This window comes from Nyctibius grandis, chromosome 13 (genome assembly GCF_013368605.1).
Source record: "Nyctibius grandis isolate bNycGra1 chromosome 13, bNycGra1.pri, whole genome shotgun sequence".
NCBI lineage: Eukaryota > Metazoa > Chordata > Aves > Nyctibiiformes > Nyctibiidae > Nyctibius > Nyctibius grandis.
Window position 1 is genome coordinate 4,159,993 of NC_090670.1, and position 26,936 is coordinate 4,186,928.

A 26,936-nucleotide genomic window follows, 5' to 3' on the forward strand; every position below is an offset into this window, starting at 1 on the left:
TCACATGGTATTAATAAATCATTAACTGGAATCCTTGCCTTCAGAGCAAATCCGAAGAAATGCCGCCAAATGATAGCTTCTGCAGCAGGAAGATCTGTATTTCTGGATGGCTTCCATTACTAGGGCCTAACCACTTAGGATCATTACAGGTTTCATTTTTCATAAATTTCATTTTTACTTTAGCAGGAGATAATAACATCCAGTGAGCTGACCCAACTTCAGATAATTACTATCAAAATTGGTCCTGCAGCTTCAATTGGAAAAAGTCATCAACTTCACTTCCTGCCTAAAACTACTGTGCTGCATGGATGCATTTCAGCAGTGACTGAAATAACTGCAAAAAAGTGTAAGCCAAATACTGAAGAATTAAGTCTTTGCAAAGATCTCATTTTTTTCTGGTTGTGAAATATTCAGTGATTATTCTTTGTTTCTATTTTCATTTCCATTGATGACTAATCAGTTGAAATCCTCATTATTCAGAATGTAAATTACAGTACTTAGTTGCAAGTGGACATAAGTGACATGGTATGGTGTACTGCCACTGTGAGGGACTGGTCGTCACCCCAAAGCTAATGAATATTTTGCCATTGACTTAAGTTGATATGGAAACAACATAAGTATAGTCAACATGAGGACTTTAAAATACTGTGTTTGTGGGGAGTTGGAAAGACAAACCTCGAAGACAAAGAAGTGTCATATCAGTAAACAATTTCAAAAGTATTTCCAGTATTTGAGGTCTACCAGTAAGGAAATTTCTGAATCCTGCAGGATGTGCAACATTTCATGTAACCTCAGGTGATAAGACAGGTGGGGAACATGTATAAGCACTAATCAGATGGACTGCTTTTTTCCCCTGAAGTCTGGATGACTATTCCTCTAAAATAAAAATCTTTAAAGACACAGAATGATTTAAATATGGAAGAAGGAACATTAGAATACCATATGCTGTATCACAGCCAGAGTATTTGGTCTGTAGGTCAGAAAACAAAACTTATAGAAAAAAGCTTGCTGACGAGACATTTTCTTATTCAGGCACAAAGTGTGAACATACTATTAAAAATCTGCTTGCCATGGCCCAAAGATTCTTTTGCATGTCATCATTCTTTCTGAAGAGAATGCTTTCAAAACTCTATAGAAGAAATTGCTGAGCATCACTGAAGTTCCTGATGAAACTGCAGAAATAATTACTCAACAGATTCTGAAGATTGCTAAAAAAAAAATGGGTTGGAAACAAAAGGAATGAGTCAGTTTGAAACATTAATACAAACTGGATAACTCTTAAAAAGAAGAACTGAAAACATCCTGACTAACATAAAAAATGGATGTAAGATAAAACAGTTCTTGGTTGTAACATCCATACAACCCACAGCAGTGCAGAAACACATTTGGTTCCTTTTCAGAAAATGCTGGAAGGCTTGCCACGAAAGAGTTCATGTGCATCCTTATTCAAGAAGACTCAAGGTTTTCTGTCATTTCATCTCAATAGATACTGCATTACTAAAATCTTCTCTGGAACTCACTGGTGTCTGCTTTGAAGTGAATATTAAAACTGTTTGCAGATAGTTTGCAATTGCTGTTGAATTTCAATTGTTTTCCTATCCAGGCATCCAGAGTCCAACAGTACTGAGGTGGCTATTTGAAAATCCCGTACAGAAAAGCAGATTTGCATAGCTCATTTTAAATTGAAAACAAAGATCATACAGGAACTTATGGTGTGCTCAGCAGACAACAACCGTGTAGCTGAAAGATGTTTTCTACTGAGGTATTTGTTTCTGGACAACAAAAAAGTAGGACTGGAAAAAGCATGGTAAACTAGGGTCACACTGAAGATAAAAGTTTTTAACAAGCTCTGAAAATTTCAAAGAAAGACGAAGAACTGTTTTTTTCCTTACAAATATTATGGTTACATTCCTCACTTTAAAACAAATAGCATTTTACTGCGTACCTCCCAGAAATGGAAAAACTGCCAGGATACCTGAGTGACTTTCAAAGCGTAGTCAGTCCGTGCAAGCTCCATGAACTGTGTCTCCCCTTTACATCAAAGCTAGCAGGTTGTACAAAAGCCATTTTTGCTGTGCTGCTAATTTAACTTTCAGTGTGTGACGACTTGGGTACATTGATAATCCATATTTTCTTCTCTTTGTTGTTTTATAGAAATGACATATATAGTGCTTTCAAAAATCCTTTTCCACATCAGTCTCAGCAAAGGATCTTCATATTCCTGTAAGATGGTTCTTCTCCTTTCAGATAGCAGGACAGAATTGATGAGGTGCACGAGCAGCTATCAACACCACAAGACCGCTGTTAACAATTTTTTGGCAGGAGTATTCATTAAATAGGTTCTATCTTGAATGACGTATGGGCCAAGAAAGCTGAATTGTACTGCTGCTAAGTAAGTCTATCCCACAATACAAACTCATTTTTCGGCTCTCAAGAAGATAAAGAACTGTTCTCTGGGACTTTTTTGGCAGGCTGTATTGGAATGGTATTTTGGCAAGGATACAAGGTATACTTGAATGCTCATTCACTCTGAACATATCTGGAGATGAGCAGTATCCATCTCCCAAAGAAGTCTTTATTTCTTACTATCAAAACATGTTTGGCAAAAGTTCTCGGTTTGCTTTAAAGGTAAGAAGGGCTAAAACGTATTTGAGACTAGGAATAAATTACCTCAGACACAGCATTTTTTTTTCAATTTTAAGCACTTCATTTATGAAGGCATACTTATAAACTCTAATTCTTGTCAAGGTTCTGGCTCTGTCATTGAGACAGGCAGAACAAAGACAAGATACAGGAATTGCTTGCTCATCCCAGTCAGGACTCCAAAAGAAAAAGGAAGTTCAGTCAGAAGATTTCTATGCCACAATTCACCAGATGGATATTAAAAACAAAATTTAAAAAAATCCTCAATAACAGAGGCTTAACCTTCCAGTTATTCTAGAAATTAAAAGGAAAGTTCATTCGAAAGCCCTGACAACTGGTGAGAATATAAAGTATGGCCATCTTTTGAGTGGATCTTGTGCAGAAACAATGTACATCATTGAAAGAGCCTGGTTGAATCTAAAGGACAACATTTTAGTTTTAGCTTGTGTTTTTAACTACTTTGAAACCATTTTGTGGCAGCATGTGTGGTGCTATATTTTTAGCATATATTTATCTAAGCCAAAGAGTGACATATTTATAGCCTTAGATCTAGTTACTGATTTATCCTCCTTGTTTTTTTGTGTCTTGAAATTGAGCTGACACTGGAGGTGCCCTATCCAGTACTTTTCACATACATAAGAAGGGATGGGTCCTACCTCCAAGAGCTAGTGCTGCTGGCTGGGCAGAAGGGGGAAACAAAGAGAGAAGAAGGAACCAAATTAACACACTTGGAAAAAGAGGCAGAGTCCACCTCCTAGAGTCTAACTTAGTGCTCTATGCACTTTGATGCGTTTATTTACAGGGCTCTTCCTTCTTGGAATCAATCTGCTTGTCTAGAAAAATCTGCTTCACTAACAATGTATTTAATATAAAATGCTTATAATTGGCATCTTTAATTTTAAAAAGTCTACAGCTTCTCTTCCATTTTAAAATTTGGTCCCAACAATGAAAGGGATGATGAGTACTTCTCTCCTAATTACTAGCAGAAAAATAAATAACTCCATTTGGAAGTGACATGAAGGAAATAACAGACAAATTTCTGTATCAGGCCAGAGATACACCAGTCCTGCCTCACTGCTGTTGCTTTGGGTTGGTCTGGCTCCTGGAGCAGCACGCATTCCATGAATCAAAACAAAGGACCTCACTGTGCTTCACCACTTCTGTAACATTGTCCTTTTATAGAAAGATTGGATGAATCTGTCCATTTGTTGGAACTAATCAGCACCATTATTTAATTTTCTCAATTTTTGTCAACATCTGTCATCTCCTTCCATGAAAATACAGGTTTGTTTTTAAGGTGTTTTTGCAAAGAGCATCTTACAGAGCCAGTAAAGAATTTAAATCTTTTATCTTGTTTTAAGATACACCTTTTATGCTTCAGTAATAAGTTTTAAAAGAGTATTTAATTAGAACTATTTCAGGAAAACCTGATCAAAATGAAATATAAAAGATAAGGGCTTTTGCATTTTATGAAGAAAACATCCAGCTAAGAAGAAGAAAAGTGCTTTCCTTTGTACATTTGATAATAAAATAACCTTTCCTTCTTTCATTAGTAAACCATGGCAGTGTACTTTTTCTTAACACTTTTTAACCTTAAATTTTTTATGAAAAGAATTTTATAAATGTCATGGACAGATAGCACCAGCTGACAGCAGGTATAATGAGAGACTGGTGCTACTATAGAAGCTCTTGCATGTATCATTGCTAGTGTACCTTTAGTATGACCTACGGCACCTCTGCTACACAGTTCTGGGTCTCCAAAATACAAGACAACAAAAGAAAGTGTTATTTTCAATTTAAAAATCTTTCTTCACAGTACTGACCACTACAAATACAAAAAGGGTGGTTGGTGACCTATGAATGTGCTGCAAAGCTCATCTGTCACCAGCAGAGATGAACAAAGCAATCAGCGGACCACAGCAAAAAATTATATCCTATGCTTTGGACACTGCTGCAGACACAATAACAGCTGTCCTTAATAGAATACGACTGCTGGGAGAGATCGCCATTTGTTTCTTGGTGTTAGTGTCTCCTTCAACAAAAATAAACAGTAATAACAGAGGCAGAGGCTTTGTTGCTGAAAAGTGCACAGGCTCTCAAGGGGATTTGGGAATTAAGATGTCTTTAGGAGGTCTTCTGAAAACATAGTGGCTCTTGAAACCTCAGCAGCTTTTCAATATATGAGATCTCAAAAGAGAGGGAGAGAAATTCTTTCTACATATCCTGTAAAAGCCCCTTACACAAATAAGGACACTTATACTCAGTATTAAGCAGCAGCTGTTCTTGTTGGGTTTTTTTAAAACATTAGTTTGACTATTGTCATGATGTGTCAACAGTGTTTAGGTGAAATAAATAGTCAGTAACCACTACTACAATCAAAGAATAAAATAATGCAGATACAGAAGGAATATGAAGTAATACATTTTAATTTAAAATTTTAGAAAGCTGTAGATTTAAAATGTTTAAGACACTCTTGTTTTTACACAATATACCAAGCCTGTACCATCTCTGTAAAACATCCTAAGAATTACCAATAAACACAAAATAAGAATGATCAGGCAGGATAAGAGATGTTCAGATGTGCACCCAGGGACTCTGGTGTGAGCGGCAGAGGAGCTCACTGATAGCGTCAGGTCTCCCCCTTGCACCACAGAAGAGCTGTATTGTTCAGACATGGCAGTATAAAGAGAGCACTTTCACAAGACTGCCAGTCCGCATGACTGCTCTCCCTAAGGAAAAAATGGCATATAGATTCATGCACTGCACCTGATTAACTTCTGATAAATTAGATTTTAGCTTGAAAAGCAAAGGAGGAATCCAAATGCATAGACCTGTGGGTTAGTACACAGATGCCCAAAGAAAGCTTCATCTTCTGACAAATGCCTCCCTGGTGTCCAAAGGAGAGCAAACCAAACTCTCGATGTATAATCCTAGCAGTGAGGAAGTGGAAGGGGTTTGTTTTTTTCATTGACTTTTGATCAAGACAGCAACTTAAATTAAAACTATACTAAATTTCTTACCTTTTCTATCATGTCTAATATACACAATGTGATCTCAGTATTGACAATCTCTCTCTAGTGTCAACAGAGTATTCTTCACAAAATGATTGGTAAACATGTTCAAAAAGGGTCCAGAGTGATGCAAACGTATTTGATGTGGGCATCTGTGTTATTTTGCCATCACTGGAAAACTAACAGTACTGCAGCTCCCGATTGTTTGATCACTCTACCGGATACCATGAAGCGTAATGGATAAATGTCAGATCTGCTTTGCACATGAAGAGTTTTTACTGTGAAACATTGCTCTTTGAGCTCAGGACAAGAGTTAATTAAAAAGTTGGTACCAAAGATAACATCCTCAGCAGGCAACATCTATTGATCTCTTCAGCAGCATGAGAGAGAGACTGATATGAGATTATAAAATGTTCGCATACAACAAGGCTGATTGCCACAACTTTTCCCTGTCTTACATGTGCAAGATTGGATACTACAAAATATTAAAAGTATAAAGAGCAGCAAATCATCAAGAAACACCACCAAGCCAACACTGCTGTTTCTCCATGTTCTACTATCCTTTTTCAAATTCTTTATAAAAACCTCAATTTCTTTAATATGTTTATCTTCCATTTTCCTCCTATGGCTATTCATTTAATTTAGACATTGGAAATTTATTAAAGGCTTTCAATGCACTGTGAAGCCTTATAGTTCTTCCCACAGTTAATACTCGGAGTCCTGATTCATTATTGCATACACCTTAGCTTTTCTTTACTTCCTTATCCTGTTCTACTGTTTAGTATGGATCTGAAAAAGATAAGTAGATATAATAGCAAATTCTTCTGTAGACTGTGCTGTTTTATTTTCAGAAGCAATTTCTTGGCATTCTTCCACTCATGAATATTTTTTGTAAAATTCAGAGTGTATGGGTTGCTCACCCAACACCTATGTTATTTAATTTAGGAACATCTTGGAGATATGAGAAAGCACTTGTATAAAAAACTTCCCTTTTTTCACTTTTTAAAAACAAACATTAGCTGTTGGTATCACTGCTTCTGTGATTAAAAGTTTGAAAGAGCTACACCACTACTCCGATGGAGCTTTCAAAAGAATGGATTGTAGGATTAAGATTGATCTCTCAATTTTTAAATTGTTTTTAAAATCTTGCATGTTGTTCTGAGCAAGAAAGCGACTCTTGTCTTGTGGGCTCTTGCTGAACTCACTGCTTTTTCATTACACTTAGGAATATCCATGACTACTGGCTAGCGCCTCGCATGCACCCTCATCATGTGCTGCCAGTTTTAGCTGTCCTCTCCCTCGGTTCAGACAAAGGCTGTGCTCGCTCCTGTTGAAAATGCAGGGGTCTGATCCACTGAACCACCCAAGGTTCAAAGACAATGCCATGTATATTGCTTTTTTTTAAATACCTTTAATCACACACTGTCAGCTTATTCCATGCTCTCAGACTCTTTAATAAAGCTCAATTTGAGAGCAGTCTTAGACCTTAGCTTTCAGATATTTTCTAATTTCATTTCATTATTATTATTATCCAGTTAGAAACCACACATGCTAAGAGGATGTAAGGAACACGGTTATTAGGTCTCTCAATTAAGTCAGGCAAAGAAAGTCCTAGAAAAGCTGTTTTGCTATGTGTGTTTGAATTTCCAGAGAGTTATAATGAATGCTTTTACTTTCTGGGTCAAGCAAGAAACAATTGATGTTACCTGAATGAAGTGGATCAGGGTTCCAAAATAAATCCTTCTTCATGGAGAGTGAATAGTGCTTTCTGTTATGGTTCTGTTATTCACCTCTGTTTTAAAGACATTTTGGTATCTTTTCAAAAATAAAGTGAGACTTTCCATTTGGGAGACCTTGTATTCTATACTGGTTCTTCTTGGCATGACCAGTGTGGTGCTCTACTCTCTTCCCTAGTCAAAAAATGCTGCTAAAATCCTACCTTTTTATAGCATATTGTAATTATTTTACATGGCAGGATCTTGGAGCAGCACCATCACAGCTTAGTACTTATATTAATCTAAATTAAATTAGCTATTGAGCCTTCCAGCTGGAAATCCCTTATTATCAGTGACTTCCTGTTGGAATTATGGTGTAATTCAGAAGAAAAAGCAACCCAGAGCCCAGAGCATTAAGCTTGTTGGGTATATCAAGGCCACGTCAGAATGGGGAAGAAGTGATCAGCCATGAACAACATGGCTAGAGGATAAAACGCAGCCAAATTGATCTTTCTTATAACTTAGTCATTGCATATTCATGGAATCAGGGGACAAGGGATCAGCACTTTTTAGGATCAGAACTGTTAACACAAGCTGACTTAACTCTTTGTCATGGGTTATTTCAAACTGAATAAAAAACCAAAGATATGAACCATCATATAGAAAAGGAAAAGGGAACAGCCTGACTGCTGCATCAAAAATAAGTAGACAAACCCATTTTTAGAACATTTAAAATATTGAGGAGACTTTTATGGTTTTCACACAGGGTAGAGTGAATCTTGCAAGGCATGTGAAGAGACAAGCCAGGAAAGCAGATAAAAGAGTTGCTTGGAACAGCAGCAGAGGATTACAGAAACTTTGTGGGGGCAGTGATTGTCTTGTTATGGCCTGAGAAACCTGACTATCTTTTTCTACATAGCATGCAAATATATTATTAAAAAAGAAAAACTGTATCAGAATTTGTCTCATAGTTTTCTGTTATCTCTTGTTGTTACTAAACATGAGGGTTAAGTGATTTCAGAGGATTTTCACACTGATTGTGGGTTATATGTCAACATGGTGATCTTTGCTACACGTTTTCTACGTCCTCTCAGACAACAGACTTTTTTCAGTGCTGAATCTTTTGAAAGAGTTTCCACAAAATGCAATTTTTATGGAGTGTGTTAGGATTTTTCTAGTACCCCTGTCAATGCTCTCAATTAGTGACCATAAATAATTCCATTTTTATTATCTTTCTTGAGCATTTTTTAATTCCCTAAGGCTCTGTTTTGACTTCTAAGCTTTTGTTTATTTACATGCATCCCAGGAGTGTTATTTTCCAACAACCTCACTTCAGTTTTCATTGTTACGCATATAATGTAAGAAAAATTTTTTGGCATTTTCTCTGATCACTCAAAAGCTATCTGTGCTCCCAGTTTTGCTTTAAAGCTCTGCCATTCAGCACACCTTTTTTTTCCCCCTTAAACACTGATAAGACTAAAACCCTTTTTACCAGCTTTCTTCAGCTCATAAAGTCTGTTTCCTTCTCTCCTATTTATATTTCTTACAATTTAATATCAACATAAAGAGCACCTCTGCCTGCGAATGGTGGATTTTCTGGTTCCAGTTCACCTTTTAAGTGATCAGATAAAATACATTTCATCGCACCATCTCAGCAACATCTTTAAATAACTGCCCGACACACGTTTGAAGATACTGTTGCTCTCATGCCTTTGCAAGATGTAAAATTACTGTTATTACTTTTACTCTCAGGTCTCGGTATCTGATCCATGGATTACAACAGATCAACTGCACGTATTAAGCATATTGAAATCCATTGATGTGACTTCAGCATACGCCATCAAAAATTCCATGCCTTTGCTTTAAGCAATATTCAGCTAGATACATGAAGAGGTCATGGAAACAGGTAATTTCTCTTTGTCACAGAAATCCTAGTTAATCATTTCAGTCCCTCATTAAACGTGTAATCCAGCTTTGCCTACCAGAGAAAATGTAAAACCATCAGAAACGGTAAACATTAGTTAACACTAATAACAGGCATAGTTTCATTTTTCATCTATCCACAAGACCAAATCTATCTACACAGATTCTATGTCAAAACCTAGCCCTAATCAATACATACGATACTTTTCATAAACAAAAGATGTACAAATATTTTTGTGTGTAAATTTCTAATAATAAAGGGCTAGATCCAGCGTTATGGAAAAAGAAACAATCAAAAAACTAGCACAGTATTACTGACTTCAAATTCTAACACAAACTGAGAAACCAAGTATTAATATTTACTTGCATGATATGCAGCTCTATTCTCAAGAAGGATACTGAGAGAACACAAAACCAGGTACAAGCATTTTGAAGCTGAAGATAATTATTTAACCTTAGTGGCTAGCTGAGGTAGCAGGTATGTTGATTGTTAATATTATGGCGATATTACCAATTCATTTATAACAGAAAATAGCACCTTCAGCTCTGTAAAACAGATAATCCAGAGACAAATGGAACAACATTACACAGAGCCACCTCCAGTATCCTTTCGACACACCTTGATTTTACTTCTGCACATCTGCTATCATGAAATTGGGCCAAATGATGAGTTTTACTATGAAAATAGATATTATTGCATACATTACTGCCTTCTACACAGGAAAGAAAAATATTTGTTACTTTTGGTACCAGCTGCTCACTTCATAAAGCAGAAACACCCTTGACGCTGAACTGCAGAATCAATCTTTTTTGTCCTTTTCTCAGTGATTGTGCTGTGATCAGTTTGATACCTGACATACACATCCTGCTCAAGGTGTTGCATAATGATCACTCTTTTTACTGCCAACACTGGAAAAATATTTGAATTCTGGAAATAACTCATTTTTGTTTAATTGCTTTTAATATTTCCATAAAATGTAATATTTTGCCAATGAAATCTGCCAGGTTAAATACACTAGAGTACAAATGGCACTTCGAAAAGTGACCATACAAAAATGACATCCTCTTACATATGTGTACCTCATTGTTTTTATTGCATTTTATTCCTGTTAGCTTTGCAATGCCAATATACAAACGGGAAAAAAGGCACTGAGTTCCAATTAAGACATTTACAGAACTGTTAATTACACTCTTAAAGCAAAATTTTTATTATTTATGAACTGTGAGCAGAGAGAACCTATTTGACTTTGGGTTTGCAAGACTGCCAATTAGAAACAATTTTTTTTTTCCCTTCTCAGATGAGAAAATATGTTCTGGAAATTCCTGAGTTACCATAAATTTGGAACACAATGGCACCATTTTTCAGAGTGATTCCTTCATAGTATCATTTAAATTTATTCCTTTACCTAGGAAACAAGCTAGGCACTGTGTCTATAAGCCAGTACTTCTTGAACTGTGAGCATGCTTCAGCCTGTATGCCCTCTCAGTTGTAAAATTCTGACCCAAGAAAGGAATGTCATTCCAGCACTTACTAAGAAGATTAAAATGTAAAATTAGCTATCCTAACTCTATACAGCTATCAAAATGAGATGTTTTAATTCACAAATCTAATTGTTTAGATAACCACCTTGCCAGTAAAAAGACCACAAGCTTCTACAAGCAGGCCAGACTCCCAGAGATGTAAAACAGAGCAACTCCCACACACGCGGTGAAGTTATATGCTGATTTTTCACCTGCTGAAACCCCTATTCAGCTTGTAGAACCATCCATGTGGATTAAAAACATTTTCTTTAAACATGTTTTGTTTTAAAACCTTGAAGTTATATTTTGTATGCAGACTATTTATTACCGATAAATCTTGGACGTATTCTCCTTATCTTATAAAGGAATTGCAATAATTGCCATTCAGAGAACGACATGGAAAATATAGCACTTTCCTCACTTCCCCTATCTGTTGCACAATATTTTCATCTGTCTACCACTGGTGATGCACTAATGATAAAAGAGAAAGCTTAACACAATAAAAAAGTAGAAGTGTCTATTCTGAGTTGTGCATGGACTTGAAAAGAACAGAAAAGAATAATAAGTAAAGGCATCTGTTATGGCAAATCCATTTCATAGAATAAAATTCTGTACCAGAAACTATTACAAGGGGTATTCAGAGATGCAATAACGTTTTAAACACCAGGATACACCATAAAGTATTTCAGAGAAATTTAATCCAGCCATAATACATAACAGGATAAGAAAAGCTAACTGTGCATATATAATCAATAATGTGGTGTGTGCCAGTTTAATAGGATATATAAAAGCTTTATATTCTCTTCCAAAGTCGCACTTTAAAAAAAATTCAACCACTCTTTTGCTAAGCTTACCAAAGTGATCATTAAACATTCTGAACTTAGAAAGATGCCATATTTTACATAATGTAAAATACTGAATTACTCTATTTTTCAGAACTCCCCCATAATTGGATTAAGCATTATTATAAAATGTATTTTGCAATTAAACTTACTGCAACAAAGAAATCATTTCTAAAGGCTGACAAAAATATGCAAGCATTTTTCTTTTGCCCCTAAATTGCATTCATTATACAGTTCTAGTTATCGTCTGTGAAAACCTCGAAACTGTCCACCTCTCAGTATGTAAAAATTATTACATGCAAAGCCAAGTATTTAAAATATTGTCTTACAGGACCTCTGCCCTGAAGAAGCACACCTACAGAGTTCTACAGGAGCAAAAGTGAAGGAGGAAAGACTGCTAAGTCCCCCTGGAGCCTGGCAGTGCTACACCCCCAAGCTGTTACCTATTGAGACGAAGAACTCCACTAGCAAATTGTCAGGCTCCATCTTCACAGGTCCAGGATGCAGGTTAAGCACTTCAGAGTCCCCGATATCCACAAGCTCCTTTCCTAAGAGGAATACTGGCTAACGGCTTCCTTCTCTTGAGGACTCCACTCCTGCCTGATAACATCCTGGGAGATATGATGCTTCTACAGGTATGTTGCTCAGAAAAGGATGATTAAAGAAAATGTACCCCCCTTGATAAATAAGACAGGAGAGCTCGTGGGTCCCTTCCAACCCAAATCATTCTATGGTTGTATGATTGTCCCAAGAAACCCAAATTAGAAATGTCACTGAATGGCTGTGATGCTCATCTGTCCTGCTGACCCCAGCTGTCCCTTACTGCTCTATGGGTATGCCTTTATGGAGACTAATCATAGTTTAGGAATTGCCCTGAGACAGAAAAAAATATTTACAGTGGTCTGGTAAGAGGGTTTAGGAGATTTAAGAGTCAGGGCAACTTGTGTCAATTCTTTTCGATTTCTGTAGCTAACAGTTCATGCCATGTGCCTGCTGGACAAGAATGAAGTCTATCACACAAAAAGGCAAAGAACACCACTATGCAACACCCTGCTAATCTAGTGACCATACTTCAAACTGAGGTCAGGATGGTACGAGACACAGTCCAAGAATTAATTATATACAGATGCAACCCACTGGATTATTCATTAAAGGGTTGTAGTATGAGCAATAAAGAGAACTGGGGGTCAATTTTCTGACTACCTCTGACACCTACGTCATGATCATCATCAAAAGACCTATGAAAGCGTTAGTAGTGGTTGTCAGTTCAGAGATTTAAAGATGTAATACCTTTTGGTTTCAGTCTACTATTAAAAGCTTGAATAGAATGGCTAACCTTTCAAGTGTCAAAGAAAGGAGAGGCTCAGCTTCACCTTCAATTGGACATAACAAGTTCATTTCTCTAAACTGAAGGGGAAAAAAAAGAGTCTAATTAGGCATTATGCTTTTGGTAGTAAGGACAGTTAAGCATGGGAACAGACAGGCTCTGGAATCAGAACTGACAGGCAATCATCCAGGCTGTTAATTGTCAGCACACCTCAACACAGTTTGGCCAAGGCCAGCTAGGATGCTTCCATAAAATGTCTGGGCATGGTTTAGGGGAATGCAAAGACTGAGAATCGTTCACAGTTGGCAATACCGTTAAGGAAACCCTGTTTTGAGAAGAGAGTTTAGCCATCTGGATGTAAGCCATACAGTACCATTTCATCTCAGGGTCACACAACAGAGCCTGGCTTATTTTACATACTAATACAAATGCAGTTTCTAGAGTCCTTCATAGCCCCATTTTCCAACAGTTCTGTAATATGTTCTATGCTGTTCACTAAGATGCTGTCATAAAGCAATGTTAAAAAGACACTCATTACATGAATTTTGAAAAGAAATTATTCAGTTGCTCGAAGAAGCAGGAATTGTTAAGGACAATTAGGCAGAACAAGTAGTAAAGTAACTTATTTCACCTTCAGGTCACCAATTTAAACTTGCTTCAGCTCAGTGGTGACTGGAACTCATTACCTTTTGAAAGCCTTGCAAGATAAATCACGTCTTTGTCAACAGCTTCTCATGGAGAAAAGTCAGCATCACTAGACTTGGTATTCTCTGGTGTTATTAATGTTAGTGTAATCAGGACAGTGGCCAAAGATTTAGTTTTATATCAGGACTAAACTCCCGTTTGCACCTGCAGTTAGAATCCCAACATCTCTAATGAGCTGAGGTCACCTCACCTTACTTACAGTAACAGTTTATGCATACGGAGAGGAAATTCTCATGCTTTATTTGGAGACTGAACTACTCTGCTCATTTAATGCCTGTCCCTCCAGGTTCCAAGATACTTGCGTATCTTGAACTATAACTATGACAAGTCAACAGCATTGCTATTTTTCTGCTACTATTTGTTTTCACCAAATTCACTTTAATATTAGCCTATCTCAAGGAGCCATTTGGAGCTGAAGGAGATCAAATTAGGAATGTAGTATGGTGAACGTTGGGAAATAGCAGTGGTATTGAAGACTTCAAGAACTGGAAGACAGCGTAAGAAGGGTGAAATTAAGGGTAAGGTATCAGGAAAAAAAGTGAGATTTCAATTCCCGAAAAGGGAGAACAGGCTGGCTATTTGAATAATCTTTTATTAAAGAATAGCACAATTTCAAGAACATAAAAAAGAGAACAGCAATAACTTGAGATGGTAAGTGGTTCGTCCAAGAAGAAAGATCTGAACAGAGAAGAGTCAAGGGAAATACGATGCAAACTTGTTTGTGTTTGAAAGGAGTTAACATTATGAAGTAGGATTTATTTATAAAAATACCTTGATTTCTCCTTAATTTCTTCCTTCCTCCCTCTATAGCTCAACCAAAGCTCCTGTTGTTGCTGTTTGTTCGGAACTAAAGTACATTACACAGTTTCTTTCTGTATATGTTGAGGTTTTGTAGAAATATGAGTAAATATACTGTTAAATGGAAAATATTAACAAAAGGTGAAATCTACATCTAGCACTGACTGTGCCATGTTATAAATGAATTAATGGGAACAGCAGATCATGGAATCTTTAACATGGAGTGCTTAAAATCTGGATTTTTATTCTCTTAATGATCTGCAACTTTTTCTGTTAATTGTGCCTGCATTTATGGAAAAATTATGCCATCAAATCTAATAATGAAAAAGCTGTCATTAGTCTGAGAAGTCTAGTTTAAAACAGAGAAGACAAAGAAAACTCAAGTTTTATGCTTTCCCTTGAGGGGAGCCTGTGAGCTGCATAATATTGTTGAAGCTATGTCAGAGTTACTTTTCCTTCTAACATCCTAAGTGACTGGCTGAAAGAAGGACAGCTGGAATTAAATCTCCTTGCTTTTGTTCAGTTGGGCCAGGCTGTCATGTCACTGCAGAGTAACTCTGAGTGATCCATGAGCATATTTCCTGATGTTATGAATAGCAACATGGCAGCAATGAATTCTTCTCAGTTTATTCTGAGTTGCACACTTTAAAGGCTTATAGAAGCTATAAGCTGAATGTCTAGCTGAATGTCCTGGGACAGTCTGTCCTCCTGAGACTCCTACACTGAGGTACAAAGTACGCTAGGTTTCAGTAAAATATGAGGATAAGAAGGCACGAAGAACAAGGGCATAAGTGATGCTGTAGAAAAAGCAGCCTCAGGCAAAAGTCCTGCAGTTGAGAAAGACACAGCTGCCAGGAGTCCAAAGTATTATCCCTAAAACAGTACAGAAAAATGCAAAATTTCCCATTAAATCAGAGCTTGAAACACTGTTTTTGTTAATGGGTTTTCCCTGAAAGGGAGTTGCACAATTTGTACCCTTTGTTTGGTCCAAGAATTAACCCTGTGTAAGTGTATTCAGTAGGAAGCACATTATAGTTTAAGTTCCTGAGTATCCTGGCAAGTTAACCTCCAGTGATGGCACTGACTGTGAGGCTGAACTTCTCAAGAGGACTGTGAAAGACTGGAATCCCGCTCAGCTATCTCTCCACAGACAAACTATTTAACAAGAACACATGATACCACCTTTGAATAAAGATTAGTAGTACACATAATTTTCATCTAAGGGGGACCAAAGGTGGGAGAAGTGTTAAATCAGTAACATACTATAAAATAGTGCTGCGAACTGTCAAGGTCTCCAAATACTCTTGATATTGCTTGTGTATTATAGAAGAAAGATATATCTATGGTTAACAACAAGAAAACGTCTTACAGACTTTTTTTGATGTATTTCCACCTAATTCAAACATTCTAAGTTCACAGAGTTAGTCAGAAGTAGCATGGCAAAAAGGAGTAAAGAGGATTTTTTTTTTCCTTTCAAGATTACAAACAGGGAAAATGTTCCATTATCAACACATTGCTAAGTCTGCATTACCAAAAATGCATGAGGACATCAAATATTTCCTTTCCACAGGATTATCTGTATTTTCTTTACAGACAAATACCTACTGTATCTAGTTTTGTGCTCTCCAGCACCTTGAAGTTCATCTTCCACACAAACATAGCAAGATATATTTAGTCTTCCTGTTCTCCTGAGAACCAAGAAGTACAAAGCTTTACTCGCTTCATTGTTTAAGTTGTATCCAAATAAAGTCTAAATTTTTATTCCTGCTAATATAATAAATCATTTTACTTTAATTCACTCCATTAAAGGTTTTGGGTTTGTTACGTGAGTTTCAGATTCTAGCTGGAGCAATGTGAAGGGTTCTTCATAATGCAAAACAAAAACTGGTCTACTGTCAGATGGAGCTACCAAGGCAATGGATATGATCTCCTGTAGAAGATCAAACCCAGAGAAAGCTGAAACAAAGAGCCAGTGTGGTCACTGATAATTCTGCAAACTTTGAAATACAAGATTTTCTTCTCAAAAAAAGTCTCCCGTAAGAGTCTTAAGCTCCAACAAAGACTTCAGATCTGTGCAGCCATTATAGCCTTGAGGGAGATCAGTTAAACTACAGAAAGCAAAAGGTCTGATGCATTATTCATGAACCACAGCAAACACGAAGAAGAGCACTAAATTCTTGTCACCTGCAAATGGACTAGATCACTGTCCTAGATAATGTGACTAACAGGGAAGGACAGAGAATAAGATTTATCACTTCCATGGATGAATGTAATACTTATGAATGGAGACTGTAATGTAAGTGGGCAGACTGAGGCAAAAATGGAGCCAGACACAAACTGAGCTTCTTCACAGCTCCTGCTCCTACACCCACTCCTACACAAGCTCCCGACCTACTCACACGTACTCTATCAGACCAGCATCCCTTTCCAGCAAACTGCTGCTTGAACTGAGCCATATAAAACAGCGTGGCAACTCTGCAAATCTAACCAAACTACAATGGGACTAAATTAATTTTCAGTTGCGTCTCTGTTTTGAGCAAGGATTTGATAATAACTTTTCAGAAATAAAAAGCCAGAACACAACCCACCCATGTTATAGCCTGTGCTGAAACAAAATCGAATAAAATAATAATAAGAAAAAAACTCAAACCCAGCGTAATGAAGAGCAGTAGATCCTAATGTTAGATCCTATTGTTCTGAAATCAGAGGTTGCCTTTACAGGAAATTTGATGGGCTATTCTTGATATTGCTCACCTCACTTGTGAGTCTTAATTACTACCTTACTATACAGCAAAACTGTATCCACTTTCCATTCAAGCAGACAGCAGCAAGATATGCCTTAGTCTAATCTAAAAAGAAAAATCACGCTAATATAACTCAATCTGCATCCTATCATTTGCTTTTTTCCCGTACATTCACAAGAGTAGGACAGGTAATTCCAAATACCCTTACAAGCAAAGTACACTTACACAGAGACTTGCATACAATTAGACAAAAAGCCAATCAAGCGTAAAGACTAACAGCTTACAGTGGCTGTGTAATATATAACAGGACTATACATAACTTGCAGTGAACTGCTAATACACTTGTTTCTTTACTTAATAACAAGGAGAAACTGTCTTCAAGGAGTCAGATACCCACTGGAAGGCAACCACGTAAGCATGCCTGCACGCACGCGTGTACGCTGGTGAACCTGGTAATCAAGTGTGGTATGATTACCTGTACAGCTCTGAGTTAGGTATCTGTAAAGTCTGCACACACAGATACTCACACCTTGTCCTGGCTTCCGCAAAGAGGCTGGCTTGCAGCTGGGAGACATGTCATTACCCTCAAATCACGTCACTACAGGACCATGATAAAAGTACTTATTTCTATGCACACAAAGCCCGCAGGTATTTCTTGTTCTGTCCTCTCCTAGACTTTCTTTATATTTCTCATGTCTACTTTCTTTTGCTTCCCTCATGTCTTCCATCACATTTTTCCTTTGTGATCTTTCTCATACAGTGGCTAAAGTTTTCCAGGCAGAAGCACATACTCAGGAAGGTTGTTTTATAAGTCTAGACACTTGAAAGAAAAAAAAATAATTAGGGGTGAAATCCTGATCACGCAGAAGCTAATGTCAAAACCCCAATCCTTTCAATAGTTCTTCATCCAAGGTTTTTTCGTACTATTTCATGAATCAATGCAATGTCAAGTTGCAGTATTTCATCTCAAAAGACTGTCCTTTCATTCAAATGATAATGTGCAAAACTTACAAATTATTATATAAAAAAGTGTTTCTTTTTGGCATATACCATATCTTTTATATTGCAATAAGGTAACACTGATACCACGTTAAAGGTTATACTGCAGTGAACAGCACTGGATGATTCCAGCTGCAATTGCAAAAAGATTTTTAGCATTTTTTAAAATTAATCTTAAAATATGATACATACAGCTTGTGCATTTTAACAGCTTATAAGCTTTCTACGTGATATCATATCACAGTATATCAAAACCCAACTCTCATCATTGTTTTTTTCATACTAAATAAATCTTTTGAATTAATCATAAACTGGAAAAAGTCCTATGAAGGCTCAGTTTCCTAAATACCTGTTGAATGTTATTCTTCCCATGCCCAGGTAAAACTCTGTGTTTGTAGAGAAATACTGTAAATTTAAATAGAGCATTTTTTAAAGCAATGTGCCTTTTAAATTTAAGTGAGTCTCCATTCTAAAATTTAATCCGGGATTATGCACCTTTCACTCCAACCTTATAAATTATGTTTACTATAATTACTATTCCTATATAGATTTTCATAGCCCATAACTTTTTTCCCCATCAAAACAGAATTTAATAGCAGTTTATATTAACTTGTTTATGATAGTGTTCATTAAAGATTTCAACGAGCACTCTTAAATTATAAGTCTAATATAGAGAAAGCTTAGAAACAATTACAATTGTCACCAAAAAATTACCAGTAACTAAGTAGGTTCTTTATATAAAGCAAAAAAATGAAGCACACATCATTAACATATGGCCTATATCATGTCTTAACAAAAGCTAACTTAAACTGATAAATTAAAACCAGAAGTCACTTAGATACTTCTCTGATAATTTGAATTCCTTTTCAATTCAGCCAAGCTCACACGTATTTTTACTGAAGTTAAGTATTCATTCATATCCCTTCGCTCAAAATGAACATGTGAAAATAGGATTCTCAGAGCCATAGAATGTTTTCTGTAATAGCTTCTCCTTTTCAGTAGGAAAGATACTAAACCTAGTCCTAGCAAACCTAGTCCAAAAGTGGTATTTGTAACCCCCGAAGCAGAAAGGGAATATGCATCATATTAAACTTAAGGGTGGAACATCAGGGCACCCAAAACTGAAATCTTTTTCCCCTGAACACTACAGTGCACAAGTCCCTTTATAATTATAGCACTTAGTCTCCTAATTTTCTAAAGATCTTTTTTGTGTTTTATACTAAAAGAAATACTATTACACTGAAGTGTCTGAAACACTTACTATTAAATATGCTTCTTGTGTCCTTCACATTGCTTAATGCTATTGGCTAAGCTGCTGCATCCTACACAGACTTAAGTATACTATAATAATGATGTTAATCAATGTGGTATAATAAAAATGCATATATAGAAATTTCCATACCCTATTGGACAGGATCACCACATTCCTTGTGGGAATATTCCTAACAAGAGAAGCAGACTTGTGCTATGTCTAGAGACCAGATACAAAAAAGAAAAATAATTGCAATTAGGATGCCAGTAGCCATCCTGGGGGTGGGTGGGGAGTATACATAATTCATTTAACTTCTTTCATTAATGAGTCTGCTTCTTTATTTTCTTAGGGCTGTCTCCTGAACTTTACTTACAAAACCCACAGCCTACACTGTGACATTAAGTAGAACTCTCCAGTGAAAGCAAAGAGGAACTTTGTTTATAAATGTATGGTGCAGTATCTTTGAAAATGTAGGGAAAGCTGCTGAATTTTGTAAGAACAGTGGACTTTCTTACCCAGACAGGATTCACTTCTGTAGTAGAAAATGTACCCAGAACATTAAAGGACACTGCAGAGTTCTTAAAACCTTTTTCTCACACACTTCTAATACCTCCAGTACAACAGATTTTTTGAGTGCTTTGATTAAGTCTACCTCTTATCAATTTCACACAAAGCTGCACGTGGATGAACTACTCTTCTAGTCAAAGGGCTGAGGAAACTCACAGCCAAACCAGACGTTCCCATTTCTTTTTGCTTCCAGTTCCAAAACTCGTAACAGTAGGGCAATGGGGAACACAGGAAGCGTCAGACTTAGGAGAGAAAATATACAACTATATGCTGTGTTGTACCTTACACATATAAGTGAAAAAGTACAAGTAGGTCCATCAAAAACAAAACATGAACCTACAGTCAACTGAAGTATAAAATCCAGCTGTAATCAAAATGCAGGTGAAATCATGTTGATTGCACTATAGTATCATATAGGAGGAAATAACTAATACATTCATTCCTGCAAAATCAGATACCTCATTCCAACATTGTTTAATAAATAAATTTTCCTGTCAGCCATCATTTATATTATATATTAGCTGCTAATCCAATCAATCAATAAATACATAATTTTTAAGCTTGATAAACTTTTTTTTAAAAAAACATTTTAAAAAAATCAGGTTTCAACTGGAATTAAATCAGTTTTTGAATAGCAAAAAACTGTTGAGATTTTGTATTTCATAAGGGTCCAGAAGAAAAGTTAATTTCCTGAAGAAAGGTGAACTGAAAAGAGAATCTCAGAAAATAAGAGACCTGGCACCCACTGCCTGCACACTGTACCATTTAAATCACTGCTGATTTCTGTTCGTTATATGCTGTACTTACTGGGGAAGAAGACTCACACCAAGCCTCACCCGGGATCACTACAACCTAGGGCTTCACCACAAGTTCTGGGGAAGAAAGGGCAAACCTGCATTCATCACATTTGCTCCTTACTTGAAATTTATAGTTTGAAACTTCCTCCTGACATTGAAAATAGTAATAAATCTAGGAAGAAGAAGAGGAGGCAGGAAAGGGAAGAAAAACAGCCTTCAATATTCTACACTGAGGAAAAAGCAACTATATAAATCAAAAGGCTGACTTATCAGTATAGAGATTTTTAATAGAAAAAATATCAAGGGGAGCATACCATATGGATCAAAGTGCTCTCCACATATGTTAGTTTTTTTCGTTTGAAAAGTAACATATGTGAGGAGATGTATAAGAAGTGATTTCTGAAGATCTCATCTGGCTTATTTTTAATTGGAATAATATTAGATTTTCTATCTAACTGAATAACAAATGACTGCTGTTGCTTCACTAAGTATTACTGTTAGTTATAGATTTATAGATTTGGATTCTGTTTTCTTTGAATATGAAAGCTGGACTCACAAGTAGCTAAAATAACTGCAAAAAAATAGAATGAAGACTACACAGTATGAAATATATATAAGCATGGAAGGTTATATATTTGTATATCTTATTTATATAATTATAATTTTACTGGGCCTTTAAATCCAAAGGATTTCACAGCTTCAACAAGGCCAAAAGATATATAATCAAAGATACCTATTTAGAAAGTCACAACTGTACATGTCCAAACACAGTTGCTTGAAGTAATTTTTTTACACCATTTTGTTTCTTTGCTATAGATTTCATTATAATGTATCAGAACTTTGGTCAGTTCTTGGAAAACTATATCTTGATTTTGTGATTTTAACTGAGTTAACTTATTCAGTGGAATAAATACCTCTAGCACTGAACTTCTGACACTACTGGTATTATTTTGACAGAACTCAGAAATACAGCTATATACCATCTCTCTGGAATGGATATGCTTTCTGTGTGGTGGTTTCTACTACAAAAAGTGATTACAAGACAAAACATGTATAAGATGAAACAACCAATTTATTCATAAATAAATAAGAGAGCAAACACATTATCAGATTGTGATTGCTTTAATTATATGTAGCTTTTAGATATTTTATGTGCCTACTCTGAAATGAATGAAATCCTATTGCTAATGAATCTACCAGGAAAACCCTTCAGCCTCTAGACCTGCAAGTAGGTGCCCCTTTGTCCTGCATGTAAGAAACTGGAAGCGTTACCCACCCACCTTCTTCTATCTCTATTTCACTCACATCTGCAAAAAAGTTTATTCTCATTGTAAGCTAATAGTTCTCATTTACAAGTGCATAACCCAGTAATTTGGGCCAAGGGAAGGGTACTCTTTTCAGGTCAAATTATACCAAAGATTCTACTGCTGCTGCTAATCAACTTGAAAAAGGCCTGTATGTGTCAGTCAGGTCTGTCCATCTCAAGATGTCACGTGTCTCTATAAAAAGATTTGGGTGTTTACGAGGAAGTCTCACAGATACGATGCAGGTAGCTGTAAAAATCTATCACAAGCCACAATTTATTTTGTTTTCTGAAGAAAAAGCAAGATTCATTTTTAAACAAAACAATACACATAAGCATTATGATATATGGAACTTCTGAAAGAGCCTAAGTCAGGTACTCAGCTGAAACCTTAACTAGGACTGACACGGTGTTAAGAATGATGCCAAGCCCCTGTGTAACAAGTGGCTGGTTTCTATGAGCAAATGTCTGGGCCAGCTCAGTTCCATTAATGTTTTACTCCATTATCTGAGAGCTGACATCTTTTCAGTAATTACTGCAGATGATACCACCTCTAGTGTAATTAAAGAACGATTATTTAGAGTGAAGTGAGCCAAGATCATCCCCATTCTCTGTTTAGGCCAAAGCCAAAGAAAGGCTTGTCAAATAAAATGGATGTTTTGCATTAGGGAGCAAAAAAAGGGTGATGTAAAGAGTCAAGTAATTTGATGGGCAACGCTGCAATAGAATTAATTCAATATGTTCAATATGGTCAGTTCCATGTGTAGTAATATTGGACAGATGGGTATGATAGCTACGTTACTTTCACTGCCTTTGCATTAGTGATTCAGTACTTACAAAGCAAACCTCAGACAGTTCCTGGCTTGTTGCCCAGTGAGAGAAAGACTGGAAGCAAAACACATTAAATGCTCCTGCAAATCTACACACTCTGCAACCCTTTTGAAATGACCCTCTTTCAAAATGACCCTTTGGACACCAACCAAAAAAATAATCATCATCGTAACATGAGCCTATAAACTTTTTGGATTAACGGTTAAATAATAATGAACGAGAACTGAAAGGAGCAATTTACTTTGTATGAATACTAATGAGAGGGGATTTGATGCATTCTTTGTTTTTGATGGTAACTAGGTGTAAGAACTAATTACATCTTTTACTTAAAACATAATTGCATGTTTTAAGGAATTACTTAACAGAAAAATGGACTTAATGAATGCATTCTATCGGACCCAGGAAGGTAAAAGATCACAGCTGACCAAAACATACATTTCCTAATGCATCAAAGTTCAGTGTTTATACAGCAAAGGTCATGTTTGGTCAATTGGAGATAACAAGTTTTCCCTTCAGGAGCTGATGGAGATTCTCAGACACGCAGGGAACTATTTAGAGACAGCCGCGGTAAGTTTATCTCCTTGGACAGTTCAGTCATCTTTTCAGGCGTTGGCACATCACTCCTATAAATTACATCCACAAAAGACAGTTAGGTTCCCTTATTCAGAAAACAAACATGTCAACATTAACATTTGAAAAACAGATGTAGGAAGAAATACGATATTGTCTGGAATCCTGAATGCTCATGGCCTTGGTAGAATAGTAAGATGTCCACTGAATGACTGGGCTCAAATAATTTGTATTTACAGCCTGTTTAATTCAGCTATCCGTAACTTCAAGAGATAAATAACAGCTCAGAAATATTGTTACCGTTTGATAATTTCATTTTGAAGTTTCTTAAATTCCAGACTCAATTCCATAATAGCTTACTATTTCTTAGTGGGTGAATTTTTGTCTTCTAGCCTCCCGTCAGGAAAGACACTGTGATAGGGAGTGTGATATTAAGCTATCAAAATTGTATCTTTCTTGTAACAAAATATTGAAAAAGTGAGGTTTCCTTTGCAATTAAGCTTCCTTAATTGAAGGCTGGGCTTCTGCTTTAGTTATGGGACAAAGTATTTTAGAAGTTGAGGGAAAAACTTAAAATTATGAAGAACTGGCAGGTGTCAAAGACAGAAGGTAGTGAAGTCAAATGAAAAAATATTGTCACTGAATCATAGTTCTGAATATGGAGGAGTACCCGGCTGATTATTAGCAGGTTTTCTTTACTTCCTGAGAGACATCCTCCTTTCACTAATATGACAAGCTGCAATTCCAAATCTGAGAAAGCCCTGAGATTTGAGGCTGACAAACCACAGAAACTTTTTCCTGAATGAAAATTGAGCAACCATGTCTGTCCGTTCATCAGACTGAGATAAAAGCACTAAGAAACATTGACATGTCCTCTGCAAACACAGAATACTAGAATTCTCAGAGCTGAGACCTGAACACATCCTCTACCTGCTTCCCTCAAACCACAGCACGACCACTCTCCCCATTTTTTTCTGGTCCTATGACTACGCAATAGTTTCACATAAGTGGATCACTACAGCAGGGCTGACAGAAAGCAGCATATCCAGATGGCCCGCCAGCTTCATGGCTGGAGCACACACCGAGGAGATGCTAGCTCCTGTCTCTCTCAGGCAGAGGGAAGAACTGAACCAGTGCAGTCTCTCATGTCATTTTAATCTCAGCCATTTCATAATGAGACTCAGAGGCGTCTTTTATCTGAAGTTTATTCTGCTTCTTTTGCTACAGGAACGGGCATTAGATTAAGCAAAACTGATAGAAGAGCATCTAGACTATAGATCCCCGTGAGATACGGCCCTAGCTGTTTCAACTGGGTTGATACTCAAACTCTTGTGGCAGTCTTACAGGCAAGTGAAGGACTTAATAATGAAACTGGAGATAACCAGAAAGTGTATGCAACAGCTGAAGAATATACATTTCTAAATTTGGCCTGTAGAAGTATGTGTTCTGTCTGGGTGACCTTGTAGACCTTGAATGTGTCCTTTAAACTGCGTAACACAAAGATCGGGTCATATATTCTAAGAAAAATCTGAGCTAAGCTAGGACAACCTATAGAGGGCCACCATTTGTGGGCTTGCAAAGTCTACTTTTTCTTAAATAACATTTATCTATCACTGCTGCTTTCAGTGAGTAAACAACAGAACATGGAAGGCAAATGAGAACCTCTGGATGAAGAACAGGCAATAACAGAGCTGAAGTAAGCAGTTCAGCCTGTACATGCATTTTGTCTTATAGTCAATGTAGACATGGAATATATTTTGTATGAGAATGTCTCAGAGCACCATTTGCAACCTCTCAGCATCCTACATATACGTTCTACTTAACATAGATCAAAGACTAGTGTCAAAGTTCTCTGCGTAATACATACAAACAGAATGCAGCGTCTTCAGAAATAACACCCAATACATGTTTCTCTTGCACTTAATATGGTTTTAGTACATTATTTACATTTGTTTATTTAAAGAAACATCATATATCTGATCTGTAATAGTATTCAGCAGCTCTCAGTAAACAAGAAAAAAAATGTATGACCACAGACAAGGAACAAGCATTCACAATATTTTTTAGCAAATAATGCCTTATGTGTGTAAGGAAATTATATTATCCTGCACAGGAAATGAATTTGGAGATGACTGCTAGTTAGGTGTCATTAAAGTTTAGGATTACAGTTTGGAAACTAAGATACGACATTTCTGACATGTATGTATTTGTTCTCATGAAGGTGTCACTGTGTCTCAAATACAGAACCAAAAAGCAGGTTTAAGGGACTCCAGAAGCCTGATCCTTTTTGCCAATTCCATTCCCCAAAATCACCATGATAAATAAATTATAGCATATATTATAAATATATGTTTGAAATGGAATGTCAAACCTGGATACTGTTAAAATTGAGAAAGTTAAAATGTTACACTGTAATTATACATAAATTTTGAATTACCATAATCAAATGAAACAAATCATGACAAAATTCAGTATGAGAGCTCTTCCAAGACCTATACTGAATTAAGCAAAATCTCACATATATCCTTCGGAGCTCTCAAGATATGCAGTTCTCTAGCCTTTAAATATGGCAACAGTACAAGAATCATACAGCTTCATTTGGAGGTATTCACTTTCATGATTTTTTTTTCTAGATGAAAGAAAAAGATATCCCTAATATCCCCTGTGATTTTCATGGAAATGATTGACATGAATAATTATTCACTGGGAATACTGCCGGAGTAGGATTTATAACAGAATTATTATCATCCTCATTTTACACATCAAGAATTCGTGTATAAAGGATTAAGCAATATAATTCACACAGAAGACTGCAGTTGAAAACAAGTTGTTCATCGATGTGTTTTTCCACTTAAGGCAAAGACCCTTCAACATCTGCCTTCCGCTTTTCATTTATGCAGTCTCTGGTAGGGTTTGTATCCCTGTTGATGCCATTGCTTGCTATTAATACAAACACTTTTAGCATCCCTAGTAAGCTGTTACTCAATGTTTAAAATCTTTGCTTTATGACATTTTAAATTGCTAAATTGCTGAACAGTTGATTTCATGCTTGTAGTATTTTAAAACCATGCTGTAATTGCTTATTTTGAGAAGTGTTCGGTTTTGGTTTTAAATCAGGAAATGGTTATGTATATACAGAGAGGTATGTGTATTCTGAACTCTGTGATAAAATAATTCCTCTCTTTGAGGTCACTCAGAGACCAAATACCACTAATATCACAACCATATATCCATCACTTGCAGGATATCTATGAGGACAATAGATGATATAGCAGAAAACTTATTGAAGTGAATGTGTACGTTAGCAAACAAAGCACTGACTATTTTTCTTTCTAGTGGTGTATAATGTATCTTTCCCCTTTGTTTCCTTACTGAAAATTTGCCAATT